Source organism: Phascolarctos cinereus, unplaced genomic scaffold (genome assembly GCF_003287225.1).
Source record: "Phascolarctos cinereus isolate Bilbo 61053 unplaced genomic scaffold, phaCin_HiC Scaffold_726;HRSCAF=1367, whole genome shotgun sequence".
Taxonomy (NCBI): Eukaryota; Metazoa; Chordata; class Mammalia; order Diprotodontia; family Phascolarctidae; genus Phascolarctos; species Phascolarctos cinereus.
The window spans coordinates 232,265,792-232,293,437 of record NW_027556098.1 but is presented as its reverse complement, the minus strand read 5'-3'; the positions used below and the strand labels follow the sequence as shown (position 1 = coordinate 232,293,437).

Sequence of the window (27,646 nt, the reverse complement as noted above, 5' to 3'; positions counted from 1 at the left end):
AGTATCATTCAAAGGGTGCATGACTGCAATTGGTAGTTGCTGGTCATGTGACCTGGAATGTACTTAGTGTTAAAAGGCCCACAGCAAAGGCCTATAGCACATTGGGGCAATCTCGGGCAGAGGTTTTAGAGGAGGACCTGAGTTCAAATTCGACCTCAGACACATAACACATACTAGCTGTGTGACCCTGGGCAAGTCACTTAACCCCACCGCCTAGCGAAAAAGAAAAAAAAAAGGGGGCAGCTAGGTGGCGCAGTGGATAGAGCACCGGCCCTGAAGTCAGGAGGACCTGAGTTCAAATCCGACCTCAGACCAAACACTTGACACTTACTAGCTGTGTGACCCTGGGCAAGTCACTTAATCCCAATTGCCTAAAAAAAGCAAAAAAAAAAAGGGGGGGGCAGCTAGGTGGCACAGTGGATAGAGCTCTGGACTTGGAGTCAGGAGGACGTGAGTTCAAATCCAAGCTCAGACACATAATACTCACTAGCTGTGTGGCGCTGGGCAAGTCACTTAACCCCATTGCCCCATTAAAAAAAAAAGTCACAAGGGATGAGAAGGCTTGGATGGATTGGGATTTGTCCCAATCAGAATACATTAAAGTATTAGATTGTAAATTCTACAGGATAAGAACTAAGTCTCGTTTTATCTTTGTGTCCTTAGTACCTAAGAGAGTGCATTGAACATTCTAGAATCTTAATAAATATTTATTGAATTTTATTATCTTTTAGTTTTTTCCCCTACATTTTTTGGATGTTAACTTTTTGACTAATCTGAATTTTGTTACTATTTATGGTGTAACGTATAGTCCCATGTTAATTCTTCCCCATACTGTTATCCAATTGTTTCAATAACCTTTATTAAATAAAAATTCCTTTCTTCATTGTTGTGTTACTTCTAATTTGTTATAAGCTTTTAAAATAATTTGAATTTATTTCTGGAATTTCCATTCTATTCCATTGAGCAATTTTTCTAATTTACAATCTAATACCATGTGAATTTGATAACTGTCACTAAAGACTTGATTTTTTTAGGTTGTAGTCCTATTCATATCACTCAGAATAATTTTACTTTGGTTAAAGGAAAGGAAGATCAGACAGATCTTGTCATTGGGTAATTGGTTCTCCGAAGCTTCTGTACACGTTTCCATCTTTCCTTTAGAGAGAGTCAGGTTGTTTGCCCTCACTTTACTCAGGCAGGATTTATTACAATTAGTTCCTGTTCTGTTCTTTTCCTGTCCCATTTTTCTAATGACTCTAATGAACCTCACAATTAGGTCTCTGTGTCATCCATGTTCAGGGGTGGGGGCTGGGGGAATGCTATTAACTTAGCATTTGAGCTCAGGACATTTAAAATTGATTTATGTTCCTTTCTCCTTACCCATGCCAATAAGATCTAAGGATATGAGGGTGACTTGGTCTGTGCCTCATGATGAAAGACAGCCTCAAGTATAGCAGGTATTTTTCAATTTCTTCCATTTGAAGAGCAAATACAGCTTCCTTGTTAACCTTTAGTAGCAACTATATGTAGCTCCCCCCCCCCAGATGCAAGTTCCAGTTCTGTGTCCAAGTTCTAGGCCTTTAACTTTCCTAGAGACTCTAGTTAAAGTAGAAAGTACGAAGAAAGATAGAGCTTCTGAAGACAGCATCTAATTTAGACCTCCAGTGCATTGTTGTCTTATTTCAGATCCCTGACATCTTGTTTTAACCCATTTCTATTGTAATTCTACCAGTAATCACCTTCCCTTCAGGTGGTCTTTTCAAAGATGTTGAAAGCCTTGAATAGTGAGGGTAATACATTAGCAAAAGGAAGCTTAACTAGAGCTTTGAAATCACAGACAGATAAAAGGCCTTTAGCTGCAGCTCACTAGGTAGCCAAATCAATCTTTACTAAGTGGCTAGTTTTGAGCACTGGGGCTGGTGCTGGTGGTAGAGGGAAGTGGTAATTCCTTTAATGAACTATTATCACTTGAATTTTTCTAGATATTTACAGATATCAGCAGTTTCCTCTTAGTTACACAAACTCCCGCTAAAAGCAATAGAGCTTTTATATGTTTACAAGAGATTGTAGGAACAGAAATTTAGGGCTAAATTATTTTTGCCCCTAATTTCAAATTCTACTAATTCTGTAACAGAGAATAAGGTCATGTTATGAAGTCTTTCCTGAAAAAACATGAATTCTAGTTTATCAATCATTTTAAATGGGCCATTCCAAGCACATTCAGTTTTTTCAGTCAAATCATCATTATCAATATTATTAATGCCCTTAACCTGCGTCTCCCTGTCAGGTTAGCAGTAGGAATGTGATTAAATTTTAATTATAGATCTTCATAATCTTCATGCAAAATGAAACAATTCCTCTTCTCCGACCTTATGCTGGAAACTTTTTTGATTTACTAAACCTTGTTTGGTGCTATTGTATATTCTCTAATCCAGGGGTGGGGAAACTGAATCTAATCTATCATTATTATAATCACCATCATAGCTAGCATTTATACAATGCCTACTATGTGCCAGGCCCTGTGCACTCAATCTTCACAACAACCCTGAGAGATAGTTGCTATTATTATCCCTATTTTACAGCTGAGGAAACTGAAGCAAACAGGGTAAGTGATTTGCCCAAGGTCACACGGCTAGTAAATGTCTGGAATCAGATGTGAATTAGGCCTTTTTGACTCCAGGCCCAGTGCTCGACCCATTATACCATCCAGCTGCCTATATCATAGACAAAACACAACAGAAGAAAAAAAAATAGCAAATATGCTTCGATCTGCATTCAAACTCCATAGTAATGTCTTTCTTCAAATAAACTGATCAGTTGAACATTATATACAAAGATGTTTTAATATTGTTTTTTAAAAATATAGCTATGTGTATGTTAGGGCAGCTAGGTGGCACAGTGGGTAGAGTGCCTGGTCAGGAAGACTCAACTTCATGAGTTCAAATCTGGCCTCAGACACTATCTGTGTGACCCTAGGCAAATTACTTAGCCCTGTTTGACTCAGTTTCCTCATCTGTGAAATGAATTGGAGAAGGAAATGGCAAACTACTCTAACATCTCTGCCAAGAAAACCCTAAATGGGGTCATGGAGAGTCAGACACAATTGAAAAATGACTTAACAACAAAAATGTATATATTATAGCTACCTATTACTGTAGATTATAAGCTCTAATAGGATAAAGACTTACCGTTGTATCTTCCTTAGCACCTACCACTGTTCTCTGCCCATAGAAGGCATTTCATAAACATAGAATGGAATGGAAGTAAACTGATTTCTTCCTAGAGAGGGAAGCCTATTTTAAGATTAACATTACTGGGGCAGTTAGGTGACACAGTGGATAGAGCACCAGCCCCGAAGTCAGGAGGACTTCAGTTCAAATCTGGCCTTAGACCAAACTTGACACTTACTAGCTGTGTGACCCTGCCCCCAAGTCACTTAACCCCAATCGCCTAAAATTAAAAAAAAATAATAACATTACATATTTGCTTTGCTTTTCAAGATAGATGTGTTCCTTGAGAATCGAGAGTTAATAAAATTTAAGGAAGCATTTTGTTATTTTAAAAAATCCTGTTGTGAGTCTTTTTGTAAAGTGAAGACTTCTACTTAATTTAGGTCACTAAGAAATCTGGATTTCCCCATTTTAGGTTTGCTTAAAGAATGGTGAAATTGAATTAGAAAAATTTTCCCTCCCTTTAGCAGATATTTTACCATTAAATGGAGGGAAATGGAATGCATAGGATAAATGATTATTAGCCTGGATTAGATTAAAAGTACTTCATTCTTCACTGGGATTCTAAGGCTAACTTTTGACTCCTTGTCCTGATAAGGACAAGGGGAGCCAAGAGCTTAATAAATGCCCTACATCTCACTTTTCTCCCTCCCCTCCCCCTACATTGGAGTAAGCAGCAGTTATTCACACTTCTTTTAAGTACAAGAGCTTAATAACAGCCTTTTTTTCTCTCTCTCCCTCCTTTCCCCCACCAGTAACAGATATTCACACATCTTTTAAATACTCTTCCTTTTACTTTCAGCAAATAGGGTCATTGAAGTCTTCAGATGTGTTTTTACTACCACTGTTGACCAAAGCAGTGCTAGGTAAATAACAGAGAGAAATAAAGGGGAAAAAAATCACAATTCTTATTTAGGGAAGCAGAAGACACCAAGCGGGAAATAATTTAAGAGATTCAGCTCTAAGATTTCATTCACTCTTATTGATCTTATCATTTTGTTAATCATTGTCTGCCATACTTATTTAAGTACTTATTTAAGTACTTATCACTACCTGATTGTACCATGTTATAATTTTCTAGCCACAGGAAATTCTACATATTTCTGCATAGACCATTCAGCCAGCTACCGTTTGGAAAATTATCCATAAAATTTAGCTTTAGCTAAGTCTATTTTTTTTTTAATATTAGGAAGAACTGTTGTAGACTTTAGTATTTCAACAAGGGAACATGTTGGAATACTAAAGTCTACAACAGTTCTTTCTTTCTCTAGCTTGTTCTTTGCTTATCTATTTAAATAATTCAGTGCTTGAGTAGATGAGCTTCTACAATACTGGATAGCCATGTGTTAGATCCATTTAGAGATTTTCTGTCCCATTTGCCTGCCAACTACTTCAGTTTAACTGACTGGGCTTGGCTATAGTTTTTGTAATCAATAAATCTATAATCAATAAATCAATGAACATTTGTTAAGCCACACCGGGGCAATGTGCTAGACACCAATAAAAACGAGACAGTTTCTTCTCTTAAGGGGCTTACGTTCTACTAACCAAGAATTCTTAACTAGGGTCCATAGACTTAAAATTTTTTTTTGTTAACTGTGTTTCAACCTAATTTATTTCCTTTGCAACTTTATGTATTTTATTTTGTGCATTTAAAAATATTATTCTGAGAATGAGTCCATAGGCTTCATCAGATTGCCAAAGGGATCCATGACATAAAAAAGGTTATGAACCCTTTATTAGAGTGATACAACACCTCCACAGATAAACAAATACAAGATATATACAAATAAGTTCAAAGTGATGGGGAAGGGAGGTGGTAGTATATAGAAAGATGAAATAAGATAACAATGTTTGGCCTTAGGCTGCGTCTAACCATGAATTAGTACCTACACATGACCAAACGCCATTACATGTGTCAAGACTGTATTAGTGATAGGTGGTTCTTAATTCTTTATTTTGTCCAAGTCTTTCTGAATTCCATTTACTTTGGCTGTCTAAAGTCTAGACAGATCCTTCTCCCAAAAATGCTTTCTAATGTGCCTTGAAGCGCCTTTTTACTTTGTCACTACTTTTTTTTCCCCCCAATTTTTGTTTAAGGACTACAGTATTCAAAGCATTTCTCCTTTCACTGTGTGTATAACATAGGTTATAAACACTGGCACTGATCCTAACTTGTAAACAAAATCAAAGACTCTGGGCCTAGGGAAGCATATATTTCCTTTCAATGCATGGTTTCCTGCTCCAGGCAATATGTATGGTAAAATGACCTACCAGTTTAATATTTGTTGTTTTATTTCCCCAAGCTTTGAAAAGCTTGCAAACTCGAGGGCAAGAAAATTATTGTAATCTCCTTGTGTTTTTAAGTACAATATACAAATCTATGGCATACATGACAAATATTAAAATTCATAATCAAAACATATCACTCTTTTTCCAGCTGAGGTTCATACTTCTTAGATCTAAAGCTGTTAACGACCCAATAGACAGTCCAGTTCAACTCCCTTATTTCACAGTGCAAGAAATGAAGGCTCAAGGAGACCACTTTGTCCTCAGTCCAACAGGTTGTAAATTACAGAGGCATTGTTTGAACCCAGGTCTTCTTACTCCAAAACAAAGTTGTTTCCTCTTTTCACATATAATGCAAAGCCAACTATAAAACCTTTTAAAGTACAAGAGATGGGGATAATAATAATAAGAAAGCATATTCACCCTACCCACACCAGTATCTTGGTCCCTCAATCCTTTTCAGTAACACAAAATCAAAGGAAAGGAAACAAAGGAAGATTTTTTTAATGGGAAGGAGAGGTTATTTAAATTCACTTAAAATGGGACTTATTTAGTATTTTATATGCTTATTTTTTCCTATGGTAATACAGTGTATTGAGCAGACCACAAGCAATTTCTAACCCTTAGTAGTCAAATCTGAGAGGTGTAGCTGAGGCTCATCAAGTCTAAGTGACTTGCTTATTGTCACACAACTTGTTTCAGAGGTAGGATTTGAAATGAGGCCTTCCTGTCTCTCATTTCATATATAAATTCTTTATAATATTGATATTTGTGGAAAAAAATTTAACCAGCAATTTTAAATAATTACTTTATATTGTGGTTTTTTCATTTTTTTGATTAAACTATATGTTCTTCTCACTCCAACAACAGTTGTTTTGATGTTCTTCCTGTGACACAGCTGTATGTAATGTTAGCTGTTTAAAGCTGGAGATTAAATTGTATAGTGTAACATGTATATTTTGAATTATATAAACATTGCAGGAAGGACAGACAGGGCCCCTCTGTGTACAAATTTCAGATTGCTAGTCATATGACTGCTTAAAATGTTAATTTATATCAGTGCTCTGGAGGCACTTAAAAAAATTAAGCCACTAAAGAAAGAACTTAAAGGAATTAATGGTAATTGATAAACCTATAGATTTGTCAGTTTCTAGTTATAGGGGAACTTCATTAAATTCAACTTCAAATCACGATTGTCCAATTGTGTCCAACTCCTCATGACCCTATTTGGGGATTTTCTGGGCACAGATACTATAGTGGTTTCCCATGTCCTTTTCTAGCTCATTTTACAGACAACTAATAGAGGGAAACAGGGTTAAGTGACTTGCCCAAAGTCACACAGCTAGTGTGAGGTTGACTTTGAATGCAGTGTCTTTCTGACTCCAGCATAGGGCACTCAATCTACTGCACCACCTACCTGCCCTTCCTAAGCATGATTAAATAGAAATTTTATTGCATATATTTGAAGACAGAGCTTGGAGAAAATGGGAAGTAAAAAAAGCAATGCAAAGAATAAATTTGTCCTGCTATATGTTAATTTGTACTGGGAGATGAGCCAGCCGGTCTGTTGCTTCTTTTACTTTTTAATATTACACATTTATTAGCATCAGGTAGGAGGCTCTCTTTTGCTTTGTATTCTCCAGTTCTCCCTTTGATGCTTTGCCTACTCACTCCTGTTAATGGTAATTTGATAACTTTCATGCATTTAAAATATCTTAAAACAACATTCACAAGACCTCCCTCTCCCATCTTAGTGTAAATTAAAAGAAAATGAATTACACTATGAGTTTCAGTAATGTGACTTATTAAGTAGGACAAAGGGTGCCTTCAGCAGCATTTTTTTTTGTTTGGATGAATTTATAGCTCAAATTAGGTTATTAATAACAAAGCTTGAAACTACAAGTGAAAATTCAGCAAATTTCAGTAGTCCTGTTATACTGACAAAGTTCTCTATCGCCTTTTACTGAAGTCTTTAAACATGGAAATACTTATTGCCTTATCTTTATCCTGAGAAAGACTGTGTGAGGAGCCAAATTTTATGGGGAACTCCTTTAAAATATAATTGTTTTGAAAACAGAATGTGTCACAGACTAGGTCATGGGTTGCCTGTAAACCAGTTTATAGCAACTTTTGTATATACATTCTCTAAGCACACTGATGGGGCAAACCATGCAAAATTCCTTCTGAAAAAACTTGATAGGCAAAATTCATTGAGGGTGCTCAGGTCAGGGCCATATGGAGCGTTTGAAGAGTGTGGAGTATACCACGTGCTAGATTGAGAGCACAGGGTAGGTGTTGACTGTCTTAAAAATGGAGTGTTGGGTCTAAGGAATCCAGTGCTTTCATAAGCTCGAGAATAAATAGGCAGAATTTTGACTCAGGCTTTGCAGGAATCCCTCCACCCTCCTTTTTTTTTTTTTTTAGGGCCCAGACCTGTTATTTTATTAGTGTGGGGAACTCCCAAAGTGGAAATGCCATCTACCAACGCAGATCAGCATCTTTCTTGCAATGTTTAATCAGAGTGTCTGGGCTACTGAGAAGTTAAGAGATTCTCAGTGTCACCAAGCCCGTATGTGTCAGAGGCAAGAGTTAAACCCAGGTCTTCCTGACTAAGGGACCTGCTCCTTATTCACTAAATTTAGGGGAAATGGATTTAGAAAAGGAAAGGAACTAGGGACGTCATCCAGTTCCTCGTTCCACAGGTGAGAAGTTAAGTGGTTTGCCCAAGACAACTAGATACGAAGCTGGCATTCGAACTCAGGGTAGCTAGCACTAAAGCCTGTTGCACTTTCTTCTGTACAGGTGAACACATTTTGAACCGCCAGTTATTTGATTTACAATTATAATCCAAAATAATAATGTTTTAAAAACTCTGAATTCCTAAATTCTATAGTGTTAATAGACAGCGATTGCATTCGACATAGCTGCACCTCGGGGGGCCCTAAGTCATTCCCAAGGGAACGGAACTGACGGAGACAAGGAAAGCTTGGGGGAAAGCACGGGTCTGGCCAGTCAGCCACCTCGTTATCTGCGTGCTCGGCATTGTTTCTGTAGAGGTTGAACAGCAGGGAAGTGATCTTGCCGACCCGACTCTTGCACCGCCTCAGGGACCTCAGGGAAGCCACCCCCAGCCACAGCCTTTTGCAAAGGGAAAGGAAGAACTAATCCAACGAGCAGAGGAAACAAACGGGCAAGAATAAAAAGAATTTTTTTTTAAATAAATAAAATAAAAAATAACCCAACAACCAAAAACTTCTGCTCGTCTAATTGCTCCCATATGTTTTCCTTGGTTGTTTCCAAAAGGCAGCCAGACCGGGGGTGGAGGTGATGGTGGGGGAGAGGAGAGAGCCGGATCCCTTTATTGATTTGAAGGAGGAGGAAGGAAGACAAGATTACCCTCTTGCCTATTCCACCCTCACTCCCATTCCTTGGGAAAACTCAGACCTATAAGGACAAACTCCTTTTCTTAAGCTGGGACTCTGAATCTGAGAGTAACTGGTGAGCAAGGATTAGAGGAGGTGGGGGAGAAAGGGCAACGCGCGCAGCGTCAATTTAGCGCTGCTCCCGCAGCGCCCCAGCCGGTCCGTTCTGCAAATAGACACCGAGAGAGAGGGGAAGGACGAGAAGGAGGAGGAGGGGAGAAGGAGGCTGGGGGAGCAGGGCAGGAGGAGGGGATGGAGGAAGGTGCCTTCGGGAAAACGCGCAAGGGCGGGGATTAGCGCTGCCAATGAGGCCCCGGTGTTGGCCCTGCTAGGCGGGGAGACCCGGCTCGCAGCAGCCGCCTGGCAGTAGCAGCCCCGGGAGCGGCTGGAGGAGGAGGAGGAGGAAGAGGAGGAGGAGGAGGAGGAGGAGGAGCAGTGGCAGTGGCAGCAGCCCCAGCAGCAGCGGGGCAGAGGCGGCGGGGGGCGGCCGGGGTGCTGCGGAGCTGGGCTGGGCGCTGCGCTGAGCGCGCACGCCGGGACCGCTGAGCCGTGCGCCTTGGGGAGCGAGCGCCCCGGAGGAGCTGGAAACTTTCCCAGCGGCAGGTAACTTGGCGCAGTCCAAGGCGCATGGGGAGCAGCGACGGGACTGGCTTCTAAGGATGATTTTTTTTTAAATTCCCGGGGTGTGGGCAGCAGTACGAGCTGTGTGTAGGGTGGAAGGAAGGATGGCGTGGGAAAGTTTCTCTCGCCGCCCCCCACCTTTCTCTTTACACCCCACCGTTCCCAGCTGTTGGGGAATAGGCTCGGACATGTTGGGCGCTCCGCGGGGCCTCAGGTCTGAGCAGCAAGTCCGCCCTTTTTCCTTCTCTTCCCTCCCCAGCCCTGCCCTGCCCCGCCCTGCCCCGGCCGTGCTAGGCCAGCTGCGGGGCTGGTGGGAATGCCCCTGGGGCTGTAGAAGTCTGGGGTCACTCTCCTGAGGCACTTTATCCGCCCCATGCTCAGGGTTCTTTTTTCTCTTCCCTGTTCTGTTGCCCCCAGGCTTGGCAAGGGCCTGGGCTGCGCCTGGTACCTGGGGCGGGGGAAGGTGGTGGGAAGGCGGCTACAGAGGAGGTGGGAGGAAAAGGGTACCTGGCACCGCTAGATTGGGGAAAGGAAGACGCGCAGGGGCGTTGGCAACGAGAGTGGTAGGGGTCTCTAAGCTGGAAGGGCAAGTATTGAAGGGAAATAGATGGTCATGTAAACCACATTCCCTTTAGAAAGTCTCCAACTTTTAAAGAAACAATATGACAACCTTCCCATCTCCCTCCTCCCAACTACTCTCTTCCCCCCTCCCTTTTTTCTTTTGTACTGTGTAGGATAAGGATGGTTTGGCTTGGATAAAGGAAAAGAATTGTGTCAAGAGTGTGTCTACACCACTCTCGGAGAAGTGCATTTCTTTTCCTAATTTAATGTCACTGTGTAAATCATCTCTTGGGGAGATTAAAGGTATTGACCTCGAGGTCTAGGCAGGGGCACGGTTTCCCTGGAGTGGGGCATTCCAGAATTTAAGCCTAGAAAGGAAACTCCAAGCTTCAAGCGTTGGGTGCTCTCTGTAGATCAAAAAAGTCTAATTATCTTTAAAAGTTTACTTGTTTTATTATGCTAGACTTCTGCCCGGAAATGTGGTGATTGATAGCCACTAGGAGTGGCGAGAATCTGCCCGGGAACCTAACCGTAGTCATCCACCCCCACTCTCACCTTTGTTGATACTTAGGAGCATAAATGGCAGTACCTGGAATGATGTCATTGGAGGTTATCTGCAAACTCCAAATTTCTTAACTTTGAGAGCAGAAAAGGGCCTTGGGCAATTAGTCCGCTTTAATCCTGAACTTGACTGACACAGAACGCTCCATCACCTTTAGTTGAAAACTGGAGGACGCAGCAGTGAACGAGTTTTGCTCAGAGTATCCCTCAGACTCCCCTGCTGAAAGGAGGTGCCTAATTCAAAACCTTTGAAGAAAGGATTTAGGAACTGGCTTTTGTCACTGAGGCTAGTGTATTGATTTTCTTTTTTGGTGGGCTAGTGGGGGAGGAGGATGCCCTAGGAAAGAGGGATGTTTGTGTGCTGGCTTTTCTTTTCCTGTATCATCCTTATGTTTGCCAGGGTGGCACTATAAGCAAGGGGGGGAGGGGCGCATATCACTAGTTACAGAGGCAGGAGTAAGTAAAGGCTTCCCCATCTGGCAGAGTCGTGTCAGCCCAGCTACTGGAAAAGTCAGGAGATTTTTGGCCTTTAACAGCTGCCTTTTTTGATTGCTGGGAATGAAAGAATTTATGGGTGGCTGAGAGGTGTTCATTAGAGTATTTTGAACGTTTTACTCATGAGCCTTGCGAGGAGATTGCACCGAGTGTGCTGATTTCTGTGCAAAGTTTCTGTGTGAGCCAGAATGCTTGGTGGGTGTCAGCCAGAGTGCTTTTGTAATTATATTCCGGTGGTTTTAAAATTAAAAGTATTCAGAAGTAAAGGAAATAAATATGGTATCTGACATCCTTCAGTGTTTCCGCCCAGTGTTAGTCCAGTTACTCACCTGCCAAGTGATCCCATTCCAGGGCTTCCTGACTCCTGTGATTTGACAATAAAGGATGGGAAATAGTGTCAGTGACTTGTAATGAAGTCAGGAAAGTCCAAAAATAAATTTAAGGTTTTCTTTAAGTGACCTGGCCTTGCAAATGTGATGCAACAAACTTAAATTTTGCTGGTAGTTAGAAGTGGTAGATTTCCTGCTTTCTCTGGTTTGGTTAAGCTCTAGAATGTCCAAAGTATTATTTCTGTTCATTGTACAGCACAAACATAATTTTTTTCATAGCCAGCCTTGCTCAGCTTCCCATAACAGCCTGTAGGGAAGGAACATTTTGTTGGTCTAACCACACTCATTTATTTGGTGCCATTGCAGCTTTGTGATATTGGTGATCTGAGGGCATAATTTTAAGGACAGTGAAGTAATCTTGATTAAATTGTTCATTTTTGTGCATCATCTTCTGAGTAAAGTGTTACTGATTAATACTTCATCTCCCAGGGAAGCACTAAAACTAGCATCCCAGTAACTAGAGAGCTGTAATCCATAGTATAATTACGCCTGCTAGCATAGCCGGAGGTTAACATTATGTCAGTGTTTCCATTATACATTTCTAATTCAATTGTTAAGGTTTTGTCTGGGTTACAAATGGACTTTGAAGGTCTTAGAAAGTAGCTTTTTTTTTTTTTAACCTTTCCAAAGTTCAGTTTAATTGAGAAGTTAAAGGGGTAAATTCGTGAATGCAGAAGCTAGCCAAAAGCTTTTTGTTTGTTTGTTCATTTAATTAGGTGAGTAGTGCTGGTTTTGTTTCCAGATTTTTTTTTTCATCTGTAAAACTAGTAAAAAGCAGTTTCTTTCCCATCCTTTTTCCTAATTAAAAAAAAGGCACCAAAAGGCACACATGACCAGAACTAGTTGTGTGACCTTGGAGGAAAGTCAGTTCGCCTGTCTCTGGCTCTTTGCTGTAAATGAAAGGGCTTGGCCTAGATGGTGATGTTCAGGAAATAACACTGGTTTTGGAGTCATGATATGGGTTCAAATCTTAGAGAAGTCACTTAACTGTTCTGTGCCTCAGTTTCTTCATTGGTCAAAAGAGGGGATTGAGGCTGCATGATCTCTGAGGTCTCTTACAGCCTAAAGTTCTGTGATCTCTTAAATCCCTTTCTAATCCCAAAATTATATTAGAAGAGAGGTGAAAATTGGATTTACTATACTTAGTGTCCCCTCCTGGCAGCTTTTATCGAAAACAAGCATTTATTAAGTACCTAGTGTTTGCCAGGCACTGAGTTTGGCTTCTGCGATTACAAAGAATGAAGTGATCCATCCTCCAAAGAAGTTGTGTAAACTTGAGCAAATAATTTAATTCTCAGAGCCTCAGTTTCTGTATCTGTAAAATATGGGTAATTACTTACCTCATGCTATAGTTTTGTGAAAAAGGACTTTGTAGATGGTCCAGGGCTATGTAAAATGAGCTATAATTGTAATGGAACATGAGATTTGGAGTCAGAGCATCTGAATTCTGATCCAAACTTTGCCACTAAGCACCTTAATCTCTGTAACTTTTCTGTGCCCTGGTTTCCTTACCTGTAAAATGTGGCTAGATGGTTGACCACCAGGGCTGGGGCTAGAAGAGACCTTCTAGATTTTTAATCTGAATTGTATATTGTTGCAGTGAGAGTGGGCCAGAGCCTGAGAGCCAGGCGCTAAGGCTAATCCGTGACAGTTTCTCATAGCATTTTTTTATTTACATTTGTACTGCTTCTCTTAAGAGAACAGGAGTTAACAGCCGGGCTTCATCAGGAATTAAAAACCAGAGCAAAATTTAAAAAAAACAACTTTTTTTTAAAAGGAGTTTCAGAAATTGACTTTCTGAGCTCATATCCCAGATAAAATCATCTGTTTAGAACTAATAATTATATATTTGACAACCTTCCTTCTTTCCTTTTTTTCTCTTTCTCCCTCCCTTCCTTCTCTTTCTTTTCCCTTTCTTTTTTCCCTTTTTTCTCTCTTCCTTTCTTCCCTCTCTACCTTCCTTCTTCACTTTCTCTTTTCCTTCCTCCCTTCTTTCCTCTCTCTCTTCCTCTTCCTCTTGCTTCCTTCTTTCTGTCTTTCCTTTCCTCTTTCTTTCCTACCTTCCTTCCCTTCCATCATTGTAACCTAGGCAGCATTCCTAAGATAATTACTTCTCCAATCCCACACCTCTTTTAAGAAAAAAAGTCTTGCACATCTTTTGCCTTTCATCTTGGTATCTTTGAGCCTAATTGCAAAGCCTGGATGAACATCCTATTTCTGTACTGTCTTTCCTGTGTGCTGCTTACTGATGTCTGGATAACTGTGCTTCTGGAGCCCTGGCCTTGTTAAATCTTTCTTTTATGCCATTGGACTAATGATAGAGAAGTGACAAGTTGCTGGTGACCCATTTTTCCTTAGCAAGCCATCCCCAAATGATTTTGCTACAGTCGACTTGTCTATTTATGAACTTTAAGGGGCCTTAAGTGCAGTTTGACACTCATCTTGAAGCACTTACGGATTTTTTAAAAGGTCCTAGAATGAAGTCATGTGGAAAGTTTTAGGCCCTCTTAGGTCTGAACACTGTCCATGTCATGCACTGCTGAGAGGGTTTCTTATTTATAAATTTTAAATTTTCAGATGAAATCTTGTTTTAAAGTGAAGATAGTGTTATATACTTACTGTGGCTGCTGAAAAAATACCTATTGACTAGGAGAAAATCAGGAAGTCCCCACCAAACCTGAAAGCCCTCTCATTTTGTTGTGTTGGGATAATATTGAATATAGAGTATAACGTATTTTTAAAAAATGGTTGAGGACTTTATGAAGCTTGCTGTAATTGAAAGAAGACTGAGATTGAGCCTTGGCTCTGATGAATGCTATAATAGGTTTGTGACCTCTGGGCAAGTCAGTTAACCTCCCTATGCCTCCCATTTCTTCATCTGTGAAATGGGGAGAGGAACACTTGCTTTGCTTACCTAATAGGATCATTGGAGGAGGTGCTTTGTAAACCTTCCAGATTCTGTTGCAGTAGAAAATGCCATGAATTTAAAAGTTCATTGCTTGTGGCATTTACTAACTGTGTCACCTTGGGTAAATCATTGACTTCATTGGATCTTAGGATCATCGATTTAAAGCTAGGAGCTCAGAGACCATCTAGTTTAATGATCTTTATATTAGCTGTTTCTTGTACCCTTCATCAGTTAAAGACTTAGGCTTTATGTTATTTTTTTATATTCTTTTTAAAATTTTATTTTTTCCATTAGCAAAGCATTTATTTTCTGTCTCACTTCCTTTCACCACTAGGGGGAAAAAAAGGAAAGGCAAAACTCTTGTGACATATATGTATAGTCAAACAAAACAAAATCCCTCGTTGACTCTTCTAAAAAGTGTGTGTCTTACTCTGCGTATGTAGTGCCTTCTCTCTTTGAGGAGATTTTGCGTCAGCTACGTGGCTCAGTGAATAGAATTCTAGACCTGGAGTCAGAAAGATGATCTGAGTTTAGATTTAATCTCAGACGGCGTAGTAGCTGTGTGATTCTGAGTAAGTCATTGAACTACTGTTTGCCTCAGTTTCCTCAGCTGTAAAATAGGGATACTAACATAAAAGTACCTACTTGCTGAGGTTGTTGTGAGGATCAAATGAAATAATATTTGGAAAATGCTTAACATAATGCCTGGCACGTTTATAAATGCTTATTCCCTTTCACTTCGAGGAGATGGATGGTTTGTACTTCTTCAGAGTTTTTGTTGTTGTGGTTTTTAAAATGTCGCTGTTGTATAAATTACTCTCCTGTTCTGTTTACTTCACTTGAGGCATTTCATACAGCTCTTCCTAATTTTCTCAGAAACTGTTTCTTTCACCATTTCTCATGGCACAATAATATTCTGTTATGTTCAGAGGCCATAATTTGTTCCTCCCCAGCCCAGTTGGTGAGTACCCCCTTAGTTTCCAGTTATTTGCCACCACAAAAAGATAGATGTGGAGCTGGAAGAGACGCTAGAAGCCCATCTATGCCACATCCTGTCTTTTTGTAGATAAGGAAATTGAAGCCAAGTAGGTTACTGCTTACTTAGCACAGTGCCTGGCACACAATAGGCACTTAATAAATGTTTATTGAGTTAAAATGACTTGCCCAGAGTTACACAGGTAGTAAGCTACAGGGCTGACATTTGAACTTGGGTCTTCGGAGTTTGAATCCATTGCCCTTTCCACTGTACATGATACATTCCCCACTTACTTCCTTCAGCCTCCTTTCTCCCTCTGGAAAAACTAAAGAGAGAACATTGGTCTATACAACTTCTAAGATTCCTTCCAGTCCTGTATCAATGATTTTATGATGTTTAGTGTGTTAAAGAAATGTCATTATTATTAGGATGCTAGAGGGGACAAAGTAGAGTAGTGTTAGTCTTCATTTTGGGCATTTTGGTTAGAGAACCAGGCCTGGGTTTAGAAAGACCTGAGTTCAAATTCAGCCTCAGACATGTACTAGCTGTGTGACCCTGGGCAAGTCACTTAACCTTGTATGCTTCCTGTTCCTCATCTGTAAAATGAGCTGGAGAAGGAAATGGCAAACCACTTCGGTATCTTTGCCACAAAAACCCTAAATGGGGTCAGGAAGAGTTGGACATGACTGAAATGACTGAACAACAACGAAAATCTTCGTTTGGACTTTAATAAAGTGATGGGGAAGTAAGGATTTGCAGAAACTTCAGAAGAGCTGTAACTCTGGTGGGAGTAGGCTATCATGGTAAATGGCTATGGGATGATATTCCAGGAGAGGATTTTGCCTCCTTTGTTGAGGGTTGGGCAGGAGTGTCCCTCCCCCACCAGGGGGAAGAATTTCTACCCACATATTTTGACAGTTAGGATAGGGGAGATTTTTCAGGTGAAATGTGTCCAGCTGTTGTAGCTATGGGTAAAGTTACCCTCAGCCACAGTTCCCAGGCTGATTGATTCAGCATGTCTCATGCCCCTCCTCTCATCAGTCAAAGAGTTGTGAGTAGTGGGGTTAGAGATCATGTTCTTAACCAGAACCCAGAGTTATAGGGCTGGAAGGGGACCTCAGAAAAGTTTAGTCTAAAGTCCTCATTTTGCAGATATGGAACTTGAGACCTGTGATTTGCCCTAGGTAACATAGGTAGCAAATAGCAGAGTGGGAATTTGAACTCAGGTTCTCAGACTCCATGTCAAGACCTCATTCCAAGGCACCGTTTTGTCTCCAATTCTAAGTCCTTTGTGCCCAACCCTCTCATTTTACAGCTAAAGAAAATGAGACTCAGAAAGATGAAATGACTATTCAAGCTTAGAAAGCTAGATATTTTTTAGAATTAGAACTCAATTTCCTTTGTTTTTTAATTTTTTTTTCTTTTGAGGCAATCAGAGTTAAGTGACTTGCCTAGGGTCACACAGCTAGTAAGTGTCAAGTGTCTGAGGCCAGAGAGCTCAGGTTCTCCTGAATTCAGAGTTGGTGCTGTATCCACTGTACCACCTAGCTGCCCCAGAACCCACTTTTTTTTGTAGGCTATCTTTCCATTATGCTGTGAGACTGTTCTTTCTTCTTACTTTTAGATGTCTTCTCCATCTCTTATCAAGGCTCAGGACTTACCAGTAGTTAACTGTACTGAGAAGTTTGTCTTATCCTCCCTAATTCACTTACTTTTTCTTTTTCAATTAACAAGCATTTTATTTTCTCTTCCTTTCACTCTGCTCCCCAATTTAAAAGAAAAACATAAAAATAAAATCCTGATTACAAATATGCATAAATCAAGCAAAACAAATTCATTTCCATTTTGTCCATAACTGAAAATGAATGTCTCATTCTACATTTTGAACCCATCTCTTCTGTCAGGAGGTGAGTAGCATTAGTCCTGTGGAATCCTGTTTGCTCAGTGTATTGATCAAATTTCTTAAGTCTTTCAAAGTTGGTTACATTTACAGTATTATTACTGTATTCCTTATCGTATATATTGTCCTCCCTGTTCTACTCCCTTCACTCTGCATCAGATCATAGAAATCTTCCCAGCCTTTTCTGTATTCATCCCTTTTGTCATTTCTCAGAGCACAGTGGTATTGCATTCATAATTTGTTCAGCCTTTCCCCAACTGATGGACACTCCCTTAGCTTCCAGTTCTTTGCCTCTACATAAAGAGCCTCTAGAAATATTTTTGTACCTGTGGATTCTTTTCCTCTTTCTTTGATGTCTTGAAGGATATAGCTGAGCCACATGGTATGTAGTGACTTTGTGAGCTGAATTTCAAAATTGCTGGATTAGAATTCACAGGTCTACCAATAATGCATCAGAGTGTACCTGTTTTCTTATAGCCCCTCCTAGGGTCATTTTGTTTTTTTGATATTTTTGCCAATCTGATGGACATGAGGTTGGAACCTCAGAATCGCTGTACTTTTCTTTAAATTCTTAGTGATTTGGAGCATTTTTTTTTATATGGCTGGTGATAACTTGGATAGCTTCTTTTGAGAACTGCCTGTCAAATCTTTTGACTTTTCCCTTTACTTAGATGGTCATTTTAGGGAAATGAAGTCTATCTGTGTTTGAAATGACTTTGTCTATGTGAAGTCCTTTAGATTGAAATTTGAGTCTTACACTTTCTTATTGAGGTGTTTAACATGAATTGTAAATTTACATTAAATTACATTAGAATAGAGTCTGGCTGTTTCAGTTAAGTTAGTGCAAAGGCTTCTTACTAGAAAGTACTGAAGTAATTAAAAAAAATCCTTTCATTCATCTTGACATTGAAGACTACTGATTAGCAGGTGGTCAGCAAAGAAGAAGCCGCTTGGCTGATAGCATTAGATTAGGTTAAAGCAATTTGTACTATTAATGTGTAGGCAGGGGCCTTTCTAGGACTAATTTACTTTTAGGAACTTGGATTAACATTTTTTTGTGTTTTATCCTTCTCTGAAAAAAAATTAGTTACTTAAAATCATGGAAAGGATACATTGAGGGTTCATTCTGGTTAGATAGTGGTGGATGGTGAGACCGAATGTGGGAAATTCAGTGTAGGCTCTTCATTTGGGAGAATATTTCTGCCCCTTATTCACCTGGGGTCTTCTTTCCCAACAATCATTTTAAATTAAAAAAAAAAATATGTACCTCTAGGTGGTACAGTAGATAGAACGCTGACCCTGGACTCAGGAGGACCTGAGTTCAAATGCAGCCTCAAACACTTAACACTTACTAGCTGTGTGACCTTGGGCAAGTCACTTAACTCCATTGCCTAGCCAAACAACAAAAACAAAAACAAAAAATTATTTACCTAACAAAAAAGCATCACACATAAACATTTTAATACACAGAGAACAAAAAAGAGGATTGCAAATGAAAATGGAAACTTTTTAGTTGTTTTTTAAAATATATAATGTAATAGCAACAAAGCTGTCCTGCTTGTCTGTTTCCTGTTCTCAACTTCCCTCTGCTTTCTTCTGTGACTTTTAAGAAATGTATCTTTGAAGGCTCTTTTCTCCCCCCCAGTCTAAACACTAACCACTAACACTCACTCCTCCTTTCCCCCCTCCTTCACCCCTGAAGCCTTCCTTTTTAATAAATCATTATATTCCAACAAAGGAAATTGACACATGCCCAGCTAGCTTTTTTGTGGAAGGAGTCACTCACTCCATTCCTGGGCAGAGAGGAGCTCTTACAGCTATAAAACCTTGAAGTAGGTTGATGCTACACCCATGACTCTGCTTTTTAGATTCATCACTGCAGGGAGCGTGTGGTTCTGCATTTGTTCCCAGAATGCAAGGTGACAGCTAGCCTGGAGTGCTTTATAGTTTGAATTAGCACCATCAATTATTAATGTTTATTGAGCACCCACTGATTGTACTTTACTCTTGAAGAAAAGCTCTATGGAGATGAGCCAAGGGCATAGTTGCCTGTCCCTTGGGGGCTAACATTTGAGACAGATAGAGGGCAGTAATGCTGGCACACAAATGATATATAGAAAGAGAGAGGTGGATGTATATAGTGTTTATGGAAGAATAGTATCATGGCACTTAGTGTTTGGAAAGACTGGGGCCTTTTTTCTTTCCGTTGTGAAGGGGCGGAATACTATAGTTCAATAACTTGGAGGTGCTGGTGAGCTTCATTGTCACATCCGATGACGTAGCCTCACACTTAAATATAAAGAAACATTATAACCAGTCTTGTCCTCTTGTAGTAGAGAGAACATTGAACTTGAAATGAAAATTCTGCCTCTGACACTTAACTGTGATAGAGGTATATCATTCAAATGACCTGAGACTTGGTTTTCTTATCTGTGAAGTGGGGATAATAATATAGTTATAGTGTTTATCACTTAGGATTTTTTGTTTTTTGGTTCAGACCTGCAATTTTGTCATAGTAGGGAGCTCCAGGTAAAGAAAATCCCTCTACCAATGAAGGCCACCAACTGTTACACAATTTGTCATTTTAGAGCAGTAGTTTTCATAGTGTGGTGTGAGGACCACTGGGAGTCCCTGAGAACTTTTCAGGGGGCCCTCAAGGTCAAAACTGTTTTCATAATAATACTAAGATGTTTTAATTTCTGATATGGAATATATTGATAGATTGGGGCAGGTAGGTGGCACGGTAGAAGATAGAACACTAGGCTTGGAGTCAGGAAGAATCATATCCTTGAGGTCAAATCCAGTCTCAGGCACGTTAGCTGTGTGACCCTGGGTCCCTGTATGCCTCAGTTTCCTCATCTATAAAATGAGCTGGAGAAAGAAATAGCAAAACCACTCTAGTATCTTGCCAAGAAAACCCCCAAATGGGGTCATGAAGTGCTGGGCACAACTGAAATGAATGAACAACGAAAAACATACATTGATTGTAACTTTCATAAACAAAAGCTCTTTGTGGGTGAGCTCTCAGTAGTTTTTTTTAAGAGTGTAAAGGAGTCCTGAAACCAAAAAAGCTGTCTTAGTTACCTCTGGGACATAGAGACTTCAAGTGACTTGCCCAGGAATCACAAGGCCCATACATGTCTAAGATTAGACTTGAAGCTGGGTCATTCTGACTGTGAGTCTGGCTTTCTACTCTCCCTCATGTGTGAGTCTTAAATTAAAATGTGAATCTAAAGTGATTTGTAAACCTCAAATTACTATATAAAGTTCAATTCTTATTAACATAACAACATAAATAAAACCAAAACTTCTTATTGGTTACTTTTCCTGGAGGAGAAACTTATTTTCAAAGTTACTGCTGTACTACTTGCTAGTGGGTGGGAACCAAACTTTAGGCTACTTTATTTAAAAAATTTTTTTTTTAAGCAGTTGGGGTTAAGTGACTTGCCCAGGGTCACACAGCTAGTAAATGTCAAATGTTTGGTCTGAGGCCAGATTTGAACTCAGGTCCTCATGACATCAGGGCCAGTTCTCTATCTAGTGGGACACTTAGCTGCCCCAGGCTACTTTAACATGATTCAGAGTATAGGCAGCTGTAGCTTATTTTTCTTACATTTGGAAACATCGGCAGGTTTCTTAAATCTGCAGGCTATTAAAATAGAATGTTTTCTTAAAACTAGAACCTTCCGCTGGTGGCTTCTCTTCCTACTCCCTAGTGTTGACTAGTACTAGAACATTCAACATTAGTCTCCTTGTTTTAATCACATAGCATGGATTTACATGTTTCATTTCTGAATTTGGTGTAGAAGGAATGGAAGGTGTTAAGAGTAGTCAGTCATTCCGGGTCCAGTGTCAGCTGAGGAGTGTTTCAAGGCTGTTTTAGCAATTTTATCAATGACTTGGATAAATGTATAAATGTTTTTTTTTTTTTTGGCGAGGCAGTGGAATTAAGTGACTTGCCCAGGGTCACACAGCTAGTAAGTATTGTGTGTCGGAGGCCGGATTTGAACTCAGGTCCTCCTGAATCCAGGGCCGGTGCTCTATCCACTGTGCCACCTAGCTACACCTGATAAATGTATAAATGCAAGTGTATCCGATGTATAGGTGGCACAAGGCCAGGAGGATCTGCTATTATGCCAGTTGAGTCATGATTTAAAACAATTTTGAGAGGCTAGAACATTGGACCAATTCTGTTAAGATGGAATTTAATAGGAATAAATGTAAAGTGTCACACCTGGATTTAAGCAGTATTCTTTGCAAGTACAAGATTGGGAGGTGTGTGCTGTAGGTACATGGTGTTTTCTGTCATGTGAGATCATCATCAGCCCTTCAGAAAATAAAAATGTTTTTCTAAAACATTATCTTTTGTTAATAGTAATTGAACATTTAAGATTTGTGAAGTAGGGCATTATTAACCAGAATTTCTAAATGTGGCCCATATTTTTATAAAAATTGCTGTGTTGAGACAGCTAGGTGGCACAGTGAATAGAGCTCTGGCCTTGGAGTCAGGAGGACCTGAGTTCAAATCCAACCTCAGATACTTAACACTTACTAGCTGTGTGACCTTGGTCAAGTTGCTTAACCTTGAGTGCCTCACCAAAAAGAAAAAAAAAGTTGCTGTGTTGCTGAAAAATATTCCTCAACTCCAAAACAGAGTACATAAAATGGGAAATTCATTCCTTCAACAGTCATTGAGTACCTCTGTGGGCTAGATAGTATTGGGGGATGGTAGTATAAAAACAGGAAGGGAAGGGATTAACTATATAGTTCCTACTGTGTGCCAGGTACTGTGCTAAGTACTTTTACAAATATTATTTCATTTGATCCTCACAACAACCCTGAAGGTAAGTGCTATTATTGTTCCCATTTTACATTTGAGGAAATTGAGGCAAACAGGATTAAATGACTTGCTCAGGGTCACACAGCTAGTAAGTATCTGAGACTATATCTGAATTTAAGATAAGAGAATGAGACATGGTCCTTTCCCACAAGAAACTCTCAATCTAGCTGGGTAGACAAGAAAACAGGCAGTTTGAAAGGTAACACCTGAATGTTTCTCACATGGTTCTGTCCTGGGCCTTCTCATTTTCTCCCTCTATGTACCACTTTACTTGGTGGGCTCATGAGCTCCCATGGATTTAATGCTGAATATTCTTAAATCTGCCTGTCCTGTCCTAATCTCCCTGCTGACCTCCAGTCTTACATCTCCAACTGCCTTGAATTGTGCAGTAGACTTGTTAAATTCAACATGTCAAAATAGAACTCCTTCCTGTCCTTCCCCAACTTTCTACCTTCAAGGGTATCACCATTCTCCTTGGGCTGAACATGAGATAACCTGCCTGAGGTGTTGCAGGTAATAATGCGGAGCCAGAATTAGAATCCAGGTCCTCTAACTCCAGATCTTTTGTTCTTTCCACTGTACCTCCCAGCCTTAACAAAAATATAAATTAAAATGCAGTAATCCTTGTGAGCCAGAGAGGGTAGGGAAAAGTTTATGGTTGAGATGAAACTTGACCTTAATAAATAAAATACTGAGCTCCTCCGTAAAAGGTAAGGTCCTCTACGCATCCCCTAAGATCCCCCGGTGCTTAGTCAGGCTCTTCTATATAGTGGGCTCTTAAAATAAATATTTATTGAATTGAATCGACTTATTTGAGCTGAGCTATGCAGTAACCCTAAAGAGATGATCATTCCCTTACAGCATAGGAGGGACAGAGTGTCTGCTATAGGTCCAACCCATCTGGGCAGATTATTCCTTAATTTCAATTATTTGCACCAATGCCTCCCCTTCATTGGTGAGGATAATTAAGGGTTGACAAGTGTAGGGCATTAAAGAGGAAACAGATGTCACAGGATCTTACAGGATGGAAAAGATTGAAAATCAGGGTGCTTGATGATTGCAGTGACTTCCCACTCTGATTAGTGATGTTTTCACAGTCTTCTCCACCATAAATAAATAAAGTTATTCCCATTCCAAAAAAGAATGCTACATAAAAAACAGCAAACTTGGTTATCACATATGGATTAAGTGATCATTCTAAAAAAGCTGAACTCTCAACACTTGAAAAGACAATGATGACTTCATATAAGAGATAATGAGCCACATCTCTACAAGAGAGGTGGGGCCTACTGGGACACAGAGATGTATACGTTGTCAGAGTTTTTGCTTAACTGTTTTTCCTTGATCTATAGGAAGATTTAATTTGCATAGGGGAAGCAGGATGTGATATGTCTGTAAGAACAAAAGGCATTAATAAAATATTAAAAAAAACTTTCCGGCTAAAATTTTTCATAAGTGAGCTACTATTTGATTTTGCATATTCGAGTATGAAAACATCCCAATGCTGGATTTGCCGCTTTTGAACAGGAGCATTTTGAAAGTTAAATTCAAGATGGGATATGGCGTAAGTTGCCTTGAGTAAACTAGATGCTGCACTGGAAACTTTTAGCTGGAGAGTAGAATTTAGCTCAAGCCAGACCTATCATGAAACCTATCCAAAGAGGTTTTTTATTGAGGTCTTGAAAAGACTTAAGTCATTTGACCTTTATTCCCTCCTCTGTGGATAGAGGATAGTGTTGTAGTTCCAGTAAGATGACAGTGTTAGGAATTAGAAAATCTTTGATAAAGTTGTTTCATTCTTTAATTTCACTTATTGGTTTGTGATAAATTTAGATTTTAGGAGAGGATCTGGAAATGGTTAAGCAACACAAGGAAGACCTTAAAAAAAGTGTTTGATGTTTTGGCTTGTGTGTTACTGTGAAGTCAACAGTTTTTATGGCTTGGAGGTAGACAGTGGGGAGTCTTGTTTTCTTTAGGAGGTTTTGGAAACTTTTGCAATATGTTTTTTTTTCTGTTGCTTTGTGGCCAGAGGCCATATAGTTTCTTAAGCATTCAGTAACTTTGATAAGATTTAAATCGATCACTTTCTCCAACATAATTTTTCATTGCTAGGTCAGTTAAAGGTGATGGATTTGATTTAATAACTTAATTGGGAGGACTTTTTTTTTTTATAGGAGAGATCATTCATACTTTTGCTTTAGGCACTTATCAGTGGGAACATTTATGGGCCAGAAAAGGGCTACCCTGTAGATTTGCACATGTATAGACTTTAAAAGTGAACATCCCATAAAGTAACTTGTGGAAGATGACAGAGTTGTAGTATTTAGAACTGGAAGATCTAGACCCAGAGTAAGAGCAATCTTTTGAAAGAAATAAAGGTGCAGTGGTGAAGTTTGTGAATTTAAGAATTTTTGCCTACTCACTGAGAGCATGGGTTTGGGGGAGTTACCTCAAAATGACTTTTCAAGTAATTTTTAGTATAAATTTCTATTTATTTATTATATTTTAATTTATTTTTATATTGTTGTATATTATTAAAATGATATTTTAAAATATATTTTATTTATTTATTATATTTCATATAAATTTTTAGTATAAATCAGCACTTCTGTTAAAAAAAAAAGGGCAAGTACTTCCCAAAAGCAGTATGGGAGTGAAACCTTTCCCTACTCCTTTTTTTGGGGGGGGGGTATATACTTTACATGATTTGGGCCAGGCATTAGTTTAGTGATCTATTACCAATAGCTGTAGCTTTCAAATGAAGTGATGGGGAATTAATTTTATTTGCACATTAAGAAGATACAAGCTGATTTATCCTTAGTGAAACTACAGACAAAACAGTATTCAACGAGCATTACTTCACCAAGCACCTCCATGGACAGTACGGTGCTTTTATAGACTAATGAAGTGACTCAGATTCCAACTTCATCCCCCTGCCTTAAATCCAAGCAGAACTCTAAAAGCAAAATGAATATATATTTGTTATCCGGGTTTGTTCTGCAGTGAAAACATATGGTTGATACCTTTTTTATGTAAGACATGAGAACACACATCCATTAAACTAAGAATACTGTTTTGGCTGTAGTTTCACAAGGGATAAATCAGCTTGTATCTTTTTAATGTGCAAATAAAATTAATTCCCCATCACTTCATTTTTAGAAGAAAGGCATTGTGTTATACTGAATAGAGGATTAGCTTTGGAGCAAGAGAGACTTGGGTTCAAGTCCTGACCCTGATACATACTATTTATTGATGGGGAAGGAGTTTGCACCATTTTCCCATTCAGAGTCCTCCTTCCTCCCAGCAGAAAATTCAATTCGTGGGAAAAATAAAACCCATGGCAACATATATTCACTTTTACATTTTCTCCTCTCTCCTCCATAAATCTTCAGCAGAACTTATTTATATATGAGAGTATATATGTATATGGCAATTTCATTTATATTTAGCTTAACAATATGACCCATTACTGGGAGGCTGATGATTAGGCCTCATCAGAACATAAAGCATTTCCCAGGATCATTGAAGCCCCTTGCCAGTAGAGATTGGTTCATTCTTTGTACTCGTATCCACTGCATAGTATGGTGCCTAGCATGTACCTACATAGTAGGTCCTTAATAAATACTTGTTGGTTAATTTTGGCATTTTTCATTTCACCTGAGCTGTGCACTGTTCGAACCGTTCCTGGTACATATCTGCTGGTAGAACAGGCTGGCTTCTTGTCACTGCCGGCTTCTCTGAGGCAGAAATTTTCTTTGCCACCCAGCTCCCCTCCACCTTCTCTCTTGATTTGTGTTACTGTCACTGGGCAGGGAAGACCAAGGGACCACTCAGGCTTTCCTGTGTCATGTCAGAGTGACAAGTCAGATGACCATTTCCATCATGGCTGGAGGCAGCCAGGAAGTTTATCATCCCTAAAGGCCCCAGGCAGTGAGCAGCACAGGTAGTTAGCCAGAACCGGAAGGACAGCTCTGAGCATGCTTTTGGGATGGAGCTTAGAAGTTAGGGTATTTCTAACATGCACACCACTATTTACATGTCACCTGTTTTTCTCTGTCAGTGCAGTAATGAGTGCCATGGACCACACAGAATTGTTGTTGACTTTTTTCAGTTATGTCTAATTCTTCATGACCCCATTTGGGGTTTTCTTGGTAAAGATACTGGAGTGGTTTGCCATTTCTCCAGTTCGTTTTACAGATAGGAAACTGAGGCAAACAGGGTTAAGTGATGCCCAGGGTCACACAGCTAGTATCTGAGGTTGGATTGGAACTCAGGTTCTCGATTTCAAGGCCGATGCCACTGTACTATTCAGGTGCCCTTTAGGCAATTTTAAAAATAGTGTTAGTCAGGGGGCAGCTAGGTGGTGCAGTGGATAGAGCTCTGGTCCTGGATTCAGGAGGACCTGAGTTTAAATGTGGCCTCAGACACATAACTAATTGTGTGACCCTGGGCAAGTCATTTAACCCCATTGCCCAGCCCCCCCACCCCAAATTTACTGTTACTCACAGATAAAGGGCTGGCCTGCTTTTGCTGAGAGTTTCATTATCTGAGAGTTACCCATATCAATGAAATTATTGGTCCAGTTTCTCCTGGGAGGAAACTGGAGGCAGTGGATAGACAGAACCCTAGGCCTGGAATCAGGAAAACATGAGTTCAAATGTGGCCTAAGACAGGTATTAACTGTGTGACCCTAGACAAGTCACTTAACCTCTGTTTACCTCAATTGCCTCAGCTGGAAAAGGGGGATAATTAGTAGCACCTGCTTTGCCAGGTTTTTGTGGACATCAAATGAGATATTAGTAGAAAGCACTTAGCATACATAGTGCCTTGCATGTAGGAAGTGCATTATAAATACTTATTCCTTATTCTCTTTTTTTCCCTCCTTCTTCCCCTCTGTTTTTAAAGAAGCCCTCTGACTTCCTCCCTTATGAACAATTTGGATTTCCAGTCAAATTGGATATAAAGAGATTTAGCTTGTATTCTTTGCGAAGAGGACATCTATCATTTGTGAAAAAAGTAGCTTGGTAAATATAAGAATAGATACATGTTAGTGAATGGAAAAACAGAAGCATCCTGTGTTTGTCCTATTTCCCTTGTCCTGTTGTTCAGCGCAGGGTAGGCTATCACAGGCAGGACCCTGGTTTGTTCTTGTTATGGGGGAAACCATTTAGTTAATCTGAATAAAGGCATTAGAAACCCAGCTGTCCTGGGTTTATGGCTGCAGGAGATGACTTTTGCTTTTAAACTTTGCCATGCATGTTTAATCAAATAAGATTAAAATTTTGAGTCCCATCTTTTTCAAATGATAGTCATTTGAATGTCATCCCTTCCTTGAGTTTGGGGTATTTTTCATAGCTATTAAGTTTAATGTACTCACTGAATTTCTATTATTTCAGCAAAACTTTAATAGGATATTTAATGGGGATGGTTGAGTGCATGGAGTAATTTTTTTGA

At 39.6% G+C, this 27,646-nt stretch overlaps 1 protein-coding gene across 1 annotated transcript in view; it reads left to right on the top strand.

Moving 5' to 3' along the window:
* The first annotated feature begins 9,380 nt into the window (after nt 1-9,380).
* Nucleotides 9,381-27,646, top strand: part of TANC1 (tetratricopeptide repeat, ankyrin repeat and coiled-coil containing 1) — a 259,647-nt gene continuing 241,381 nt past the window's right edge. The window contains 1 exon segment of the mRNA XM_078147021.1: nt 9,381-9,544. The gene's annotated coding sequence lies outside the window, so the exon portion shown is untranslated.